This window comes from Sceloporus undulatus, chromosome 2 (genome assembly GCF_019175285.1).
Source record: "Sceloporus undulatus isolate JIND9_A2432 ecotype Alabama chromosome 2, SceUnd_v1.1, whole genome shotgun sequence".
Lineage (NCBI taxonomy): Eukaryota > Metazoa > Chordata > Lepidosauria > Squamata > Phrynosomatidae > Sceloporus > Sceloporus undulatus.
In genome coordinates, this window is record NC_056523.1 from 2,591,744 (window position 1) to 2,606,659 (window position 14,916).

Consider the following 14,916-nt stretch of genomic DNA (forward strand, 5'->3'; position numbering starts at 1 on the left):
ACCTTGGCTTCCTATGGGGAAAAAACGCTCCATTTCAATCCACTTGCTTCCTTTCCCAATCCATGTAAAACCTCCAGCACCTGGGAATTGGTTGGGAGGAGATCCCAGAAGGAGAAGGAGTAATGGAAGTGGTATTTCCCCCTATAGCCCTCTAAGTTTTAACCCTCGACTTTTATTCACAAGTTATTCAACATCCAGGATTTTTGACCCTGAACCTTTGCCCAACTTATACACGCAGGTCAAATTGTACATTAGTATACAGTGGGCCCTTGTGTATAACGCGGAGAATCCATTCCAGACACGATACCAAAATCCACGTATGCTCAAGTCCCATTTGTTCCCAATGCAGTGCACATGCACGCGCACCGCCATTGGGAACAAAAGTCACTGGCCCTCCCCTCCTCTCCTCCCTTTCCTTCCTCGCTTCCCTCCTCCCTGCCAACCCTCCCTCCCATTCCCTCATCTCTACTTACCTTTTCGGGCCGAGTGCTGGTGCTGGAGGCCTGGGAGGCCTCTGGCACAGCTGCTTGGCTTCCTAGGCCGCCGCAGCCGCTGCGGGAAAAGCCAGCTTGTGGCGGCAGCAGCGGCGGAGGTCACAACCTTGGCCTCCTTGCTGCCGCTGTGGAAGGCCCGATGGCAGTGTTGGAGGCCCTCTTGGCCCCAACAGCACCATCACCGGGCCTTTCCCATGGCGGTGGCGAGGAGGCAGAGCCGCACAACACAAACCGGAGGTCTCTAAGGCCTCCAGTGCTGGCACCTGGCCTCCTGGTGCCTCTGCTGCCAAAGAAGGGCTGGATACCAGTGTTGGGACCAAGGCCCCCCCAGCACCGACACCCGGCCTTTCCCTGGCAGCGGGCGAGGAAGCCCGAGTGGCAGTGCGGGAGGCCTTGAAGGCCTCTGGCGCTGCTGCGCTGTGCCTCCTCGACACCGCCGCGGAAGAAAGACCTGGCGTGACGGCAGCAGTCCAGAGCGCAGCAGCGCCAGAGGCCTTCAAGGCCTCACCGCAAATCCCCAGGTGTCCTCGCCACCAGCAACTGCAGAAGGCCCGGGTGTTGGTGCTGGGGGCCTCTTGCGCTGCCAACACCATATCTGCCCTTCCGCAGAGGCATTGAGGAGGCCGGGTTCCGGCGCTGGAGGCCTTAAAGGCCTCCTGCACTACCACTCGGCCTCCTCACCGTGTCCATGGAAGGGCTGTGGGTCGGTGCTGCGGGGCCTCTTTGCCTCCAATAACCGCCACCTGGCTTTTCTAGCGTTGGCGGCAAGGAGGGTCAAGCGGCCACGCCAGAGGCCTCCAGGCCCAAAAGGTAAATAAGAGGGGGAAGGGAGGGAGGGAGGGAAGCGAGGAGGAGGAGGGAGGAGAAGGAAGTTGTTTCCCAATGGCGCATTGGGACAACTTCCCGGTTTGGCCATCTGCGGATGCTCAAATCCGCGTATAGAAGGGCCAAACAAAGAGGCCTGTGTGTAGGCATTGCCATATCTTCCCGCCATGGGGTGGGACTTTCCCGGTTTTGGGGCGGGTCCACACAGTCCCGCCCCGGTTTTGGCCCCGCCCCCGGGACCAACCCCCCTTCCAGAAAGGGCCTGGAAGGCTGGGGCTTGGGAGAAGCTCTCCCAGGCCCCTCCGGAGGCCCTGGAAGCGGCTCCGCGGTCGCGGAGCAGTCCTCCCGAGGCCTCTGGGGCTTGGAGAAGCTCTCCCAGGCCCCTCCGGAGGCCCTGGAAGCGGCTCCGCGATCACGGAGCACTCTTCCAGGGCCTCTGGGCTTGGGAAGAAGCTGGGGGCCCCGCCCGCGATCGTGGCGATCGCGCCGATTGCGGGCGCTCTCCACCCTCCTTCCCGGCCTCTATGGAGGCCCAAGCCTCCACAGAGCCAGGGAAGGGAGTGGGGGCCGCCCGCGATCGCGCCGATCGCGGGCGGCGCTCTCCACCCCCTCCTTCCCAGCTTCTGTGGAGGCCCAAGCCTCCACAGAGGCCAGGAAGGAGAGTGGGGGCCGCCCGCGATCGCGCGCGATCAAGGGGGCTCTCCACCCTCCTTCCCGGCCTCTGTGGAGGCCCAAGCCTCCACAGAGGCCAGGAAGGAGTGGGGGCCACTCGCGAGATCGCGTCGATCGCGCCGATCGCGGCGCTCTCCTCCTCTCCTTCCCGGCCTCTATGAGGCCCACAGCCTCTACCAAGGCTGGGGAAGGGAGTGTGGGCCGGGAGGAGCTGCTTCCCACCGCGTGTATCACCGCGATGAGGAGCAGCCCTTGCATCCTTCCTGGCCTGCAGAGTGAGGCCGAAGCCTTCCTCCCAAGCCGGGAAGGAGCAGGAGGACACAGGTTTTTAAAATGTAGGACCTTTAAAAAAAAAAAGGTCCTACATTTTAAAGCCTTGTCCTACATTGTTCCCGTTTCTGATCTCCTCAGTTATGGCAACCCTACCTGTGTGATTAGTGTTATTTATAAAACACATGGCTGAACTGTGGGTCTTTTCATTCCAGCATGCCACATGAAGAATTCCTAAAATCACATAGCATCTGCTGAGATAGAAAAAAGGATTGGCCATGCTCTGCTTCTCATGTCCTTAGACAGGATAGACACCACTATCATCACTTATTATGTTGTGCCATCAGTAGTAACATAATACCTTACAAGTAAAAGAACAACAAAAACTAGCCAGAACTGCTAAAGGCATATAGTCCACATATATTGTATACAGACAGAGAGAGAGGAAGGAAGAAGCACCAACAAATATAAACTATGCAGTACAATAGTTAAAAATAATTACTGTATATAGATAGAACTACAAAAAGGCTCAGAATCCCTATCAGAGTCTGCAAGGGAGGAGAGAGCAGATGCTCAGATTCCTAGAGAGTGTTCCTCTAAGAGAGGATAGAGCAGAGGGCTCAGATTCCTCAGATAGTCCTACTCCCAAGGGGAGAGAGAGCAGAGGCTCAGATTCCTAGAGAGTGTTCCTCTAAAGATAGAGCAAAAGCTGATTCCTAGAGAGTCCTCATCAAGGGGTAGAGCAAGGCTCAGATTCCTAAGAGTCCTCATCAGGGGAGGATAGAAGCAGCGAGGCTCAGATTCCTAGAGAGTCTTCCTCAAAGGGAGGATAGGCAGAAGGCTCAGATTCCTAGAGAGTCTTCCTCAAGGGAGGATAGAACAGAGTTCAGATTCCTAGAGAGTCCTCATCAAAGGGAGGATAGAACAGAGAGCTCAGTTCCAGAGAGTCCTCATCAAAGGGAGGATAGAACAGAGAGAGCTCCAGATTCTCGAGACGTCCTCATCAAAGGGAGGATAGAACAGAGAGCTCGATTCCTAGAGAGTTCATAAAGGGAGGATAGAACAAGAGACTCAGATTCTAGAGAGTCCTCATCAAAGCGGGAGAGAGAGCAGTGCTCAGATCCTAAGAGTGTTCCTCTAAGGAGGATAGGCAGAGGGATCAGATTCCTAGAGAGTCCTCCTTCAAGGGGAGAGAGAGCGGAGGGATCAGATTCCTAGAGAGAGGCAAGGAATGTTTGGAAAGATCAGGAGCTGGGAAAGGGAGCAGAGGGAAGAGTCCAGTGGGAGAAGGAGTAGTAAGGGGCGGGGGCACATGGGGGTGCCCTAAATATGACTTGTGGGGGCGGGGAAGACCTTTCTGGTCTCCCAGCTGGGGAGAAAGGGATCCCAGTTCCTATCTTCCCCTTAGGAAGGGAGACCCTACTTCCCTCCTTTCTCTTTGTTTAAAGCCCTCTTCCCTACCCTGAAAAACAGGTCTTCCCATGATGGAAGGAGAAGGAAGTTGGCTAGAGGGAGAAGTTGAAAGAGAAGGAGACCCTTGTGTGTGGGGGGGGGGGGGAGGGCAGTGGGTGGTTTCTTGGGAGGAGTCATCTTCAAGGAATGGAAGGAGCTGGAAAAGGTTCTCTGGGGAGGGAGGGAGGAAACAAGCCCCCCCCCCTTCAAGGGTCTAAAAACAAAAGCTCTGCTCCCCAGAGAGGCTGGAAGGGGGGGGGCTGCATTTCAGGGTAAGGCGGCCCCCTCTGCTTTTTCTTCCTGGGACTGCATGATGGGTTTTTCTTCTTTCCTATTCACAAGGAGATCCAGAGAAGCTCTTTGGGTTTCCCTACATGAGTGATGGGAGCCGCACACCTGAGCTCTGGGGAGAAGAGAAAGAAATTACCTCCTTCTTTCCTCCCTCTTGACCCCTTTTTCCCCCAGGATGGCAGGTGCCATGCAATGAAAGGCACCCCCCTTAATCTTCTTGCCAAGCTCTCTCTCTTTTTCCTCTTTTTCCTTAAGTGGCCCCAAATATTGGCTCTGTTCCTTCAAGGAGGCTCTTAGCTCTGGGAGTCAGAAACTGAGGTGCGTTACAGACTGCTGAGAAGCAGCGGTCTGCTGCTGCCGCCGGTTGCAGCGTCTGGGAACCGCAGCAGCCAAACGGCGAGGTTCCCGGATGCTGCCAAGAAGGAGCGTGAAAATTGTGCTCCTTCTTGCGGCCCGGAAGAGACGCCGCGAGGCGCTAGTCGCGCACTCACGGCGTCACTTCCGCCACGCAACGTCAAAATGGCGGCGGCCATGTGGAACGGCTGCCACCATTTGTTACAGACTCCGTCCGTAATAGGAGTAGGGGCGTCTAGAAGAGACGCCCCTTTTTCAAACTGGGATGTCCTGAGACGTCCGAAATGGCAGTCCGTAACCCGCCTGAGCCCCCTTCTATTGAGGCAGGGCACCTGATGAAATGAGTGGGAGCTACAATGAGATTTCAGTGAATATAGAATGTAGGATAATAGGATAAATATGATGGAATTATATATTATATACTTTTGTCTGCCTTCAAGTCCTATCTGACTTATGATGACACTGACTTATGATGATCACCCAGTGGGTTTCCATGGCTGAGCAAGAAATCAAAGCCCAATTTCCAGAGTTGTAGTCCAACACTCAAACCACTACTCCATACTGGTTCTAGATATTCTGCGCGGTATAAAATATAATATTGAATGTTAAGCGTGATAATAGCATACTGTACTGTTTTTGTTTTCATTAGATATGATTTTAAATGGCTATTCACAGTATTGATGCTTTTCATGCTATTGATGCTGGCTCTCCAGTGAAAAAACTCAACCTGCCTTTCCTTCAGGGAAGAGACCTGTTTGCTATTGGAAGCCTCACAAATTTCTTCTTCCCTATGTGTATGTGTGTGCCTTCAAGTCACTTGTCAACTTGTGGTGACCCCATGAACTTCATAGGGTTTTATTAGCCAAAGTACTCTCAGAGATTGTTTTGCCAATTCCTTCCTCTGAAATAGAGCCTATAGCACTTGGTATTTGTTGGTGATCTCCCATCCAAGTACTAACCAGGGCTGACCCTGCTTAACCTCCAAGATCAGAGGGGACTAGGGTACTTGGACTGGGGTAATAATTCTTAACACAACAAGATACATTGATGGTGTTCTGTACATTGTACATTGATGGTGCTACTTGATCTTATCTATACTAACAACAATGTTTTGGCTTTACAGGTGTTTCAGCAGAGCATCTTAGGGACATCTTTGCCCTGAGATAGACTGAGGAGGAATAATTTTGATCCTGTTTGTAGTTTTATTGGTGTAATACAACATAAATGGATAAATCAGATGCAGCTGGTCCTAAAGGAGAAAGAGGCTCTGATGACCTCAGTGCTGAGAGCAGCGAGGAATTCTGGGAGAGGACAGTCCAAAGGTCCCTGGGAGAGAAGCTTGCCAGCTCTGAGATGCAGTGCCAACACTTCAGACACTTCTCCTATGAGGAGGGCGAGGGCCCCCGAGAAGTTTGCAGCCAACTCCACCATCTCTGCCGTCAGTGGCTAAAGCCAGAGCGATGCACAAAAAATGAGATCCTGGACCTGGTGATCTTGGAGCAGTTCCTGACCATCCTGCCCCCAGAGATGAAGAACTGGGTCAGGGAATGTGGGGCAGAGACCTGTTCCCAGGCAGTGGCCTTGGCAGAAGGTTTCCTCCTGAGTCAGGCAGAGGCAAGGTGATACTGAAGGTGCGACTTCTGAAAAGCATTTCCCACACTGAATCACATTTGTCCGGTTTCTCTCGTGTGGACTCTTAGGTGATAGTCAGATATGACTTCTGAGCAAAACATTTCCACACTGCATGCAGTTGTATGTTTTCTCTCCTGTGTGGATTCTCTGATGAGTCACAAGGATGACTTGTGAGCAAACATTTTCCAACAAACTGGCATGTGTTGGTTTCTCTCCTGTGTGGACTCTCGATGTCCCAAAAGATATGACTTGCAAGCAAAATCTTTCCCACATTGCTGCTTTATATGGTTTCTCTCTTGTGTGGACTTTCTGATGTCTCTCAAGACATGACTTGTTGAGCAAAAACCTTTCCACACTGCTGGCATTTGTATGGTTGTTCCTGTGTGGACTTTTTGGTGTCTTCCAGTTGGACTTGTAAGCAAAAACCTCTCCACACTCCCCACATTTATAGTTTTCTTGCTTGTGTGGTGTTGCTTTCAAAGGCCTGCTTTTTGACCAAAGCCTTTCCCATTCCCTGACTCTGTAAGGTTTCTTGCCTGTATGCACCCTCCGATGTCCATAAGCCACGCCTTTGAGTAAAACGTTTGCCACACTCCTGACATTTATAGGGTTTTTCTCCTGTGTGGTTTATCTGGTGGCTCACTAGGTCTCTGTGCACTTTCCAATGTGCCATAAGTGTAAACGGTATGTAAAGCATTCCCACACTTCGGCTTTGTGGGTTTCCTTATTGTGTGGGTTCATGGTGTTCACACTGTACAATTTATAATCAAAAATCTTTCACAGAACTTTCACAACTAAAGTGCTTTTTTACCGCATGGAGCCTCTTGCAAGGCACAAGTGCCGTATTTTGAGGAAAACATTTCCCAGATATATTTTGGTTGTAGGCTTCTTTCTGATATTATTTTCTTCTTCTGAATGTTGAGCTTGCTTATAACTTCAGGTTTTTGCTTAGAAGCTTCCTAACTTAGAACATACATATCTTTTCCTCCAGTTTTCTGACTGTGAAAAAGAACCAAAAAAATAATAATTTGCACATTTGTATGAAAAGAATTTCAGAGTAGTATGGGAATGGATTAAAGCCAAACAATCTTAAAGACAAATTATTATCAGACAAAAGGAGAGATGCTATGCTTCTTCTTATGCCTTAGGTCCCATATCTTATGCCTGTATCTCTCATAAGGCGCCGTGAGTCTTACAATCTTCAAGGGAAGGCTTTCTCCCAATCCCACCACCTCCGGAAATGGTGATCATGATTTGTGCTGGAGAACTTCTAGATGCCTAGAGGTTCACCTTCTTGAGTCTTCCACCATTAGTCTATGGTCCAACTTCCAACCGAAATATCAGAGATCACACTTTATAAATCAAACAAACATTATATTTCCCCTCACTTGCTCTTTTATGCTCTGAGTGAATGCCTTTCCATTTTTTCATATTATGATGCTGCTTAGGCTTTTACAATCTGACACCACTTATCATGCTATTGATTTTAGTTTTGTTTCACCTGCTATGCCCATTTATTGAGCTACAACAAAAAATTAATGGTATCTGTCATGACGGCCAAGGGATCTGCTCAATATGTGAAGATCATGACCTGGGGGCAAACATCTGGGCTGCCTGGATTGTTGCTTTCCTCTCTTGTTTGAGGCCTTCCAAGGGGCATCTGCTCTCAGACACACACAGCATGGGTGCTGAGAATGTATGGATTGTGAGTGAGAAAGTCTGAAGGAGGGGCGCTTCCTGTCTGAGCTGGGATTGAGCCCAAGTCCAGTTGAGCTTCATGCTCAGTAAAGATGGATCCTGTGGATACGCAGGGAATCTCAGGGAGGAGGGGAAAACAGGTGTTCTGTAAGCCACACATGGTGCCTGGCTGGTTTTGGTGCTAGAATTGCAAAATGCAGGAAGGGACAGAGAGTAAATTCATGATATCCAGGATTAAGTGCTCTACCTAAATACCAAATTAAATTATTGATTTCAGTTAACTTAGGTAGTCATTTCTCGTACAATTAAAAGCATTGTCTACACAGGGGTAGGCAACCTTTTTGAGCCGGGGGCCGGGTTGCTGTCCCTCAGGCGACTGGGGGGGGGGCCCACGAGCTGGGGGTGGAGCTTCGACCCTCCGGGGCGGGGCCAAATTGCCGGGGTGGAGCTTCCACCCTCCGGGCGGGCTGTGTGCTGGGGGTGGAGCTTCCACCCTCAGGGGGGGGCACACTTACCACGAGGCACACATTTCTGTCTTTATCAAGGGCCCACACAATAAATCAGCAATTGGGTTTCTTATTCTGTCTAAATAAAGGAAAACATTTCAGGCTGCCACCAAGCGGGAACACTCCTTATAATAAGAGTCACCTGTCAGCCCTATAAGGGACAAGCTTTCTAAGCTTTAAAACACGGGAACTTCTCTACATACTGATGATACCCTGGTAGCGTTCGTGTGTGTGTGTGTGTGTGTGTGTGTGAATATCCAAATATTGCTTTTTTTTGGACACGGAACTGATTTAATTTTTTAAAAAACCATGCTAGAAACCTTTTTCTCCCCAATTTCTGGCTTCCTTCTCTCCCCACCTGGTTCTTTTACTCAGTGTATTAAAAAATGCATATCTACAAAGCAAGATGAGTTACAGTGGGAGCCAGACCTATATTCATCTTTCCAGGAGATCTCAGAGAGGTGAAGCACCACACCACTATTAAAAAAATTGTCCCCAATGCTCTATAAGGCAGTATGGGAAGCATTTACACTACAGTATACTTTCAGCCCCCTGGGGCATTTGATGTCAAGGAGGAACTGAGGAAGAGTTTCTTTTTTTTTTTTTTATGTCCTGTTTAAATTCTTTCTTTTTTAAAAAAAGAAATGGAAATGACCCAAGGATCCCCCCCCAAAAGGGGCTAAATGTCCCCTACATCCTCAGAGGACTCTAGATATAGGATGGGTCTCACAAGACTGCCTCAAGAGAGAGCCCTCCTTCGTGCCAACTGTCACAGCACCTGGGAGGAGTGAAAAAAGACAGGCCCAATTCCATCAGGTAGCTGTGAATTCTGTGACTTACAGTTGCTCTCTTTTATCTTATCTTATCTTTTCTATTTTATTGTATTGTATGCTCTGTATTTTTATTTGCTGTAACCTGCCTGGATTCCTTCTGATTGGTGGGCTATAAATAAATAAATAAATAAATATTATTATTATTATCATTGAAAAGGATCTAGAAGTCCTAGTAAACCACAAGCTGACATGAATCACAAAATGTGATGTTACAGCTAAAAAGGCCAATGTGAATCTGCTGCATCAATAGGCGTATAGTGTCTAGATCAAGGAAAAGAATAGTACCACTCTATTCTGTCTTGGTCAGTCGTCTCACTGCTACTCTGTCCGTTCTGGGTGGATACCACAATTCAAAAAGGATGTTGAGGAGCTGGACCATGTCAGAGGAAATCAACCAAAATGGTGAAGGGTCAGATCTCAAAATCTCAAGCCATCAACTGCCCTGCAGGTCTTTGCAAACTCAGGGCCGTGCTTCCTGGATTGAATCCGTCCACCTGTAATTGTGGCCTCCCTCTTTTCCTATTGATATTGTGCAGCCTGGGACTTTCTTTCATCTCTGTGCAGGCCAACAGCCTGAATGTCCTTTAATCTTGAGTCCAGCTGCATCATTAGACACAGTACTACTCATACTTGTCCTCTCTCTTCAGTCTTGGAGAGAGGCCATCCATTGTGTCACCTATCCATACACCATTATTTGCTGCTGCCCACTAGTTCTGGCACATTTTGTCTGGTTCTTCACAAAGCCTGTCTGTTTGGAGACCCTCCTATCAGTTGTGCTACTGTCAGCATAGCTTCTTTGCTTCACAGAAGCACCCAATCCCCACACCACACTTTAGAATGGAAAATGTTAATCAACAAGCAAACAAGAGAATCTTACCCAAGTCAGCCCATAAGCTCACGGTTTTCTTCATGTCCGCATATACAGGGGTCATCCCTTTCCCATTTGGGCCTGAATCCGACCCGCTTCAACGTATTTTGCATGTTATGCCATCATTATAAATGAATGTTAAAGAAGAAGACATAATCATCTAGGGAAAGAGAAGCCTTACCAAAGAGGCCATGATCCCATGAATCTCTGTTGTTGATCTGCCTGTGCCGGGCTCTCGGGTCCGCATCCAGCAGGACCCATCCTCTGGGGAGAAAGGACACGGCCACAGCCTCAAAAGTCACCAGACCCTAAGAGACAGAGACAAAGGTTCTTTGCTCACTCTGGACATCAGATGGCTGCCAGTTGTGGCAATTAGAATAAGGGATTCACAGGCTGATACAGCTCCAAAGGCAGCCAATGGTGAGATTGATTCCTCCACAACCCACAACATAGCCAGAGCACTTGCTGTTCCTAGATGTTGTAACCCCACTTGATCTCAAGAAAGGTGGGCTATAAAAAACAATTTATTTATTATTATATCATGTACGAGTCTGGACAAATGCAGGAGCCTCAGCCCATGACATAGTCTACAGCTTCATAAAAGGCTTCAAAGAAACATTACACCACAAACTGAGGAACAAAATGCTAAAGGTCTTACACAGCAGAATTTATCCAGGGGTTAGGCAACTGCAGATGGGGTGGCAGGCCAAAAAGTGGTGCATTTCAGCATGCCAGGGCAGATGATACTGGGTTACTTTAAAACTGCCATGTTGCCAATTCCAGCTGGTGTTTTTGTTTGTTATTTTTTTTTTCCAGTTTTGGGGTAGGGTTGTAGAGTTTTATGGCATATCTTCAACTTTGCCAATTTTTGAAGGACCATGCCAATTATCCTCTTTTGTCTCACTTTTCAAGTGGATTTTAAATGCCCCAGTTTCTTTCTTCTCTCCCATTTCCCCCTTTCTTCTCACTTCAGCATCAAAAAAGGATGTTGCCAGTTGTGGGTATTCAGATTAAGAGAGCTGAGGGCCACCCAATCCAACCCTACCATGCCAAAATACACCGTCAAAACACCCCTGGCAGTAGCTATCCAGCTTTTATTTAAACACCTCCAAGAGGAGACTCACCACTCTCTGGGGAGCATGTTGTGCGTCTAGAAAAGTTAGAGAAAAAGGAGCACACTCTAATTCAAGAAAAATAAAGGCTGAAGACAAAGGGATTCAAACCTGGACATTTCAGAGGTAAGCCCTCAACTCCTGGGCCAAGATAGATTAAAAAAAAAGTTGGATTCTCTCCCATTCTTTGTTTTCATATCTCAACGTCTCTCCCTTGGGAACAGAGAAATGGTAAATTTTTACAATAAACTATCTATTGGAAGATAAAAAAAAAAATACAATTAAACCCAACAAAGTGAAAATTCTCACATAGAACTGAAAGGCATGTGATCTGGGAACCCAGACGCTCCAGTCCTCTTGTTCCAGGATTCCTTTCCTTACCTGATCTAGGTCTGGTCCACCACAAAGGGAATGGCCTGAGTCCTTGTTGGTAGGATCATTCCAGATTTGTAGGAGAGACCAACATGGGGGAAGCTGGTCACATCACCTGCGTCAGAGATTACTATTCTAGTCTTAAACAAAGGACGTACAGGTCTACCTCCGTTAACAAAGCGTTCTGAAAGACAGTCCATTTACAAAGTCTGTTATGCCCACCCGGCCCCCATTTCCTCTTTGTCCTCTGCACAGCTGAAATTATTTTAGCCGCATTTCATTGGAAGGGTGGTGAAAGAGGGCTGGGAGAAAATGTACACATTTTCAGTGTCTAGTTGCAGCACTATGTCTGGAGCATAATGTCATGAAGCATGCAATCCTACACCCACATTTTAGAATACCATCATTATAAATGAAATTTAAAAGAGAAGACATTGTTTGCACCAAACATACAACTGAATGGACAGTATTGTGGTTCTGCAAGCACATCAGGCAACTATGTCCCACTGTTTCACAAGAAAAACCTGAAAGGCAGTAATAACCCCAATAATATGTACACGAGCAGGGATTCGAACCCTGGTCTCCACTTGTCACAGTCTAACACTCCAACCACTACGCCTGCTGCCTTGCAGTTGCTATAGGTCAGAAACGACTTGAAGGCACAAAAAAACTACCAAAACAAATGTGATGCCGGGTTAGGACATCCGATTGGGAAATCCAGTCCAGTTCCCACTGAGCACACACCGAAATCAACCACCTACTCTACAGGCTGTAAGTTCAATACCAGCCAGGGGCTCCAGATCAACTCAGCCTAGCATCCTCCCCGGAAAGATCCCAGCCATGTAACGCCCCCCCCAGTCATATCACAGAAGACTCTGCCCACCGTTATTTTATTTTTGTAGTATTGTTTTTAGTTTTATTGTCTGTATTTTAATGGATGGAATTGTTTAATCCTTTTTAGGGGGGGAATTGTATATATTGTATTTGTTAAAGATGTATGCTGCCTTGATTGTGGAAACAAAAAGTGGGATATAATTAAAGTTTTATTTTTATTTATTTACCCTTCTGTAGGTCGCTAAAATGAGTATCCAGCTTGTTGGGGGCAATTAGCTTACACTTTGTAAACTGCTGAGTACATCAATAGCAGTATAGAAATGTTTGTTATTTCTACATACACTGACTTACCTTGCAGGGTTGTTGTTGTGAGGATGAAATGGCCTTGAGTTGACAGGGCAAAGTCCCGATATGGATAAGAACACAAAGCTATGGAACATCACACTCACAGAAAAATTAACTGAAAGAGGAGGGTTGCTAGTGACAACCAAGATCACTCCAAATGAATGCAACCCCATGAGGTTATGCAAATGAAAATACCTAACTCCCTCACGTTTCTTTTTCGGAAAGATATTATAGTTGTTCTGGTGTGTTCAAGACGCGCGCAAAGTACGTACCAGGTACCTACTAGAGATGCCTAACCCTAGTACGTACCTGGTATGTAAAAATGGCGGCACCCATTTAATGGGTGCCGCCATTAGGACATCACAACCACGCCGTTCCCAACGGAGAGGTGCCGAAGTGACGTCTTCACGCCGCTCTGAGGGGTCGTCTGGGGCCCTTTCTGCGCGCCTGGAAGGAGCTCTGTTTCAGAGCTCTTCCAACTGTGCGTCGCTGGGCTCAGCCTTTAGACAGCTGAGCCAGCGACGCAAAGCAGAAAGGGGCCAAGCGGCCCCTTTCTGTTTGTCCTGCCGCCATCGGGTGTCCTTGGGGCATGACGTCCCAAGGACACCCCTTTCCAGCCACAGGGAAGCGGCCTTTGCCGCTTCCCCGCGGCCTGGAAAGCAGCGGATTGGGGCCTCAGAGACTCTGCTGTGGCAGCTGAGGCCCCGATCTGGCGGGGAAAGGGGCGGGAACAGGCCCCCCAAAGGGCGGTTTGTAAACCGCCATGTTTCAGCTGGGATTATTTAGCTGGATAGTTAATAACAAATTCAAGCCCCTCCTTCTTTCTGGTTTTGTTTGTTTCTGTAAATCGTGTGTTGGTGTGTGTGACAAGTGTGTGTGTGTGCTTATGAATGGAATGAACAAAAACGTACCAAAATCTACATCAAAGGTGGAGAGATAACTCTCTGCTTGTGGAGATCGCCACGAACATATACACCTCTGATGTGGAATGGCAATCTTTTTACAAATAAATGCACATCTACAGATGCATCTAGCATGCATAATTCACTTCCACTCATGAGCTGAATAGATGTCCTTCATCAGACAAGACAGCCAACAGCTTTCATTGGGGAAATTAGAGCCAGCATGCTACAGTAGTTTCCGTGCTAGGCTAAATTCTAGGGGACCAAGGTTCGAATTCCCTCTCTGCCATGGAAACTTCCTGGGTGACCTGGCAAGCACAGTCTCTGAGTCAGGCAAGGGAAAACCTCCTCTAAACAAATCTGGCCCCAAAAAAAAAAAAAAAAATCCTGTAAAGCTTTTAGTTTTGCCTAAGATGGAAATGACTTGAAGAAACAAAACAACAAAGAGGCATCCTTACCTCGCAAGGCCCGCTCCATCACATTCTGCTTGATCACTCTCCGTTGGGGACTCTGCCTGGGATCCAATGGAAGCTTCTCTCGCCTAAGGAATTCAGAGTGGACTTCCGACAAGAGGTTCTGTAAACCGCAGATCAGGATTCAAAAGACATGGAATTTAGAGAATGAGAAAATAGCAACGGTCTTTGGGAAGGGGTTTGGGCTTGTGTGGTATGGATTTCCACCCAAATTAAGCTAGTAAAAAGTCAGCAGCACATAAATCAATTGAGTAAAAGTGACATACAAATAAGAGCTCAAAAAGGTGGATACAGAATGACCACTTGTGTTAATACTTGGTATACATTTATTTTAGTTGCCGAAACATAAACCCATTCCATGGAGCCCATAGCAAGAACATCTTGAATTCTGGAAACTCTGCTTTCATTTATAATGGAATTCAAGCACATGTGTGTGTATGTGTATGGAGAGCAGACACAGAATGTGAAACAAACATGAAAACCAACTGCTACTGTTATATTCCTACCTGTATACTCGTGGGCACAATGCTATGCTAATAATTGTTCTCTTGACTTGGAATAAAATTAACTGAAATTCGCAATGCTAAGTGTTCACCCTTGAGCAAAAACTGGCTACTTGTGGGTGGGTGGAAGTCCATTCTGACTCTGACACATCAGGGCCAGACTCTGACATTTGAGTCACCCCGGTGAAGTAAGGATGTCTGGCAATGCCAGCAGGAACCTGACACTTCTTTAAAACCTGGCACCACGGGGAGCCAGGGTTTTAACACATAATCACTCTTTGAGATGCTCAGGGACTGAGATTTCCACTTTATCAGAAAGCAGATACTCCCCACATCCTGCTCAAATTAAATCTGGGCAACCACCATATTTTCAGCCTTTATTCCTGAAGTCATCCGAGACTCAAAAAAGGCAGCCTAGAGCCAGATTCTTCTCATCTTGGACCCAGAAGGAAAAGCTCTCACCGTGGACTTTTGCTTCTT

The 14,916-nt window shown here is 47.7% G+C and overlaps 1 protein-coding gene and 1 pseudogene across 1 annotated transcript in view; one reads left to right on the forward strand and one right to left on the reverse strand.

Moving 5' to 3' along the window:
• The window catches only part of LOC121923054, a 173,083-nt pseudogene that overhangs the window by 97,821 nt on the left and 60,346 nt on the right, over positions 1-14,916 (forward strand).
• LOC121923045 (zinc finger protein 554-like) overlaps positions 1-14,916 on the reverse strand; it is a 36,027-nt gene that overhangs the window by 18,688 nt on the left and 2,423 nt on the right. The window lies entirely within an intron of this gene.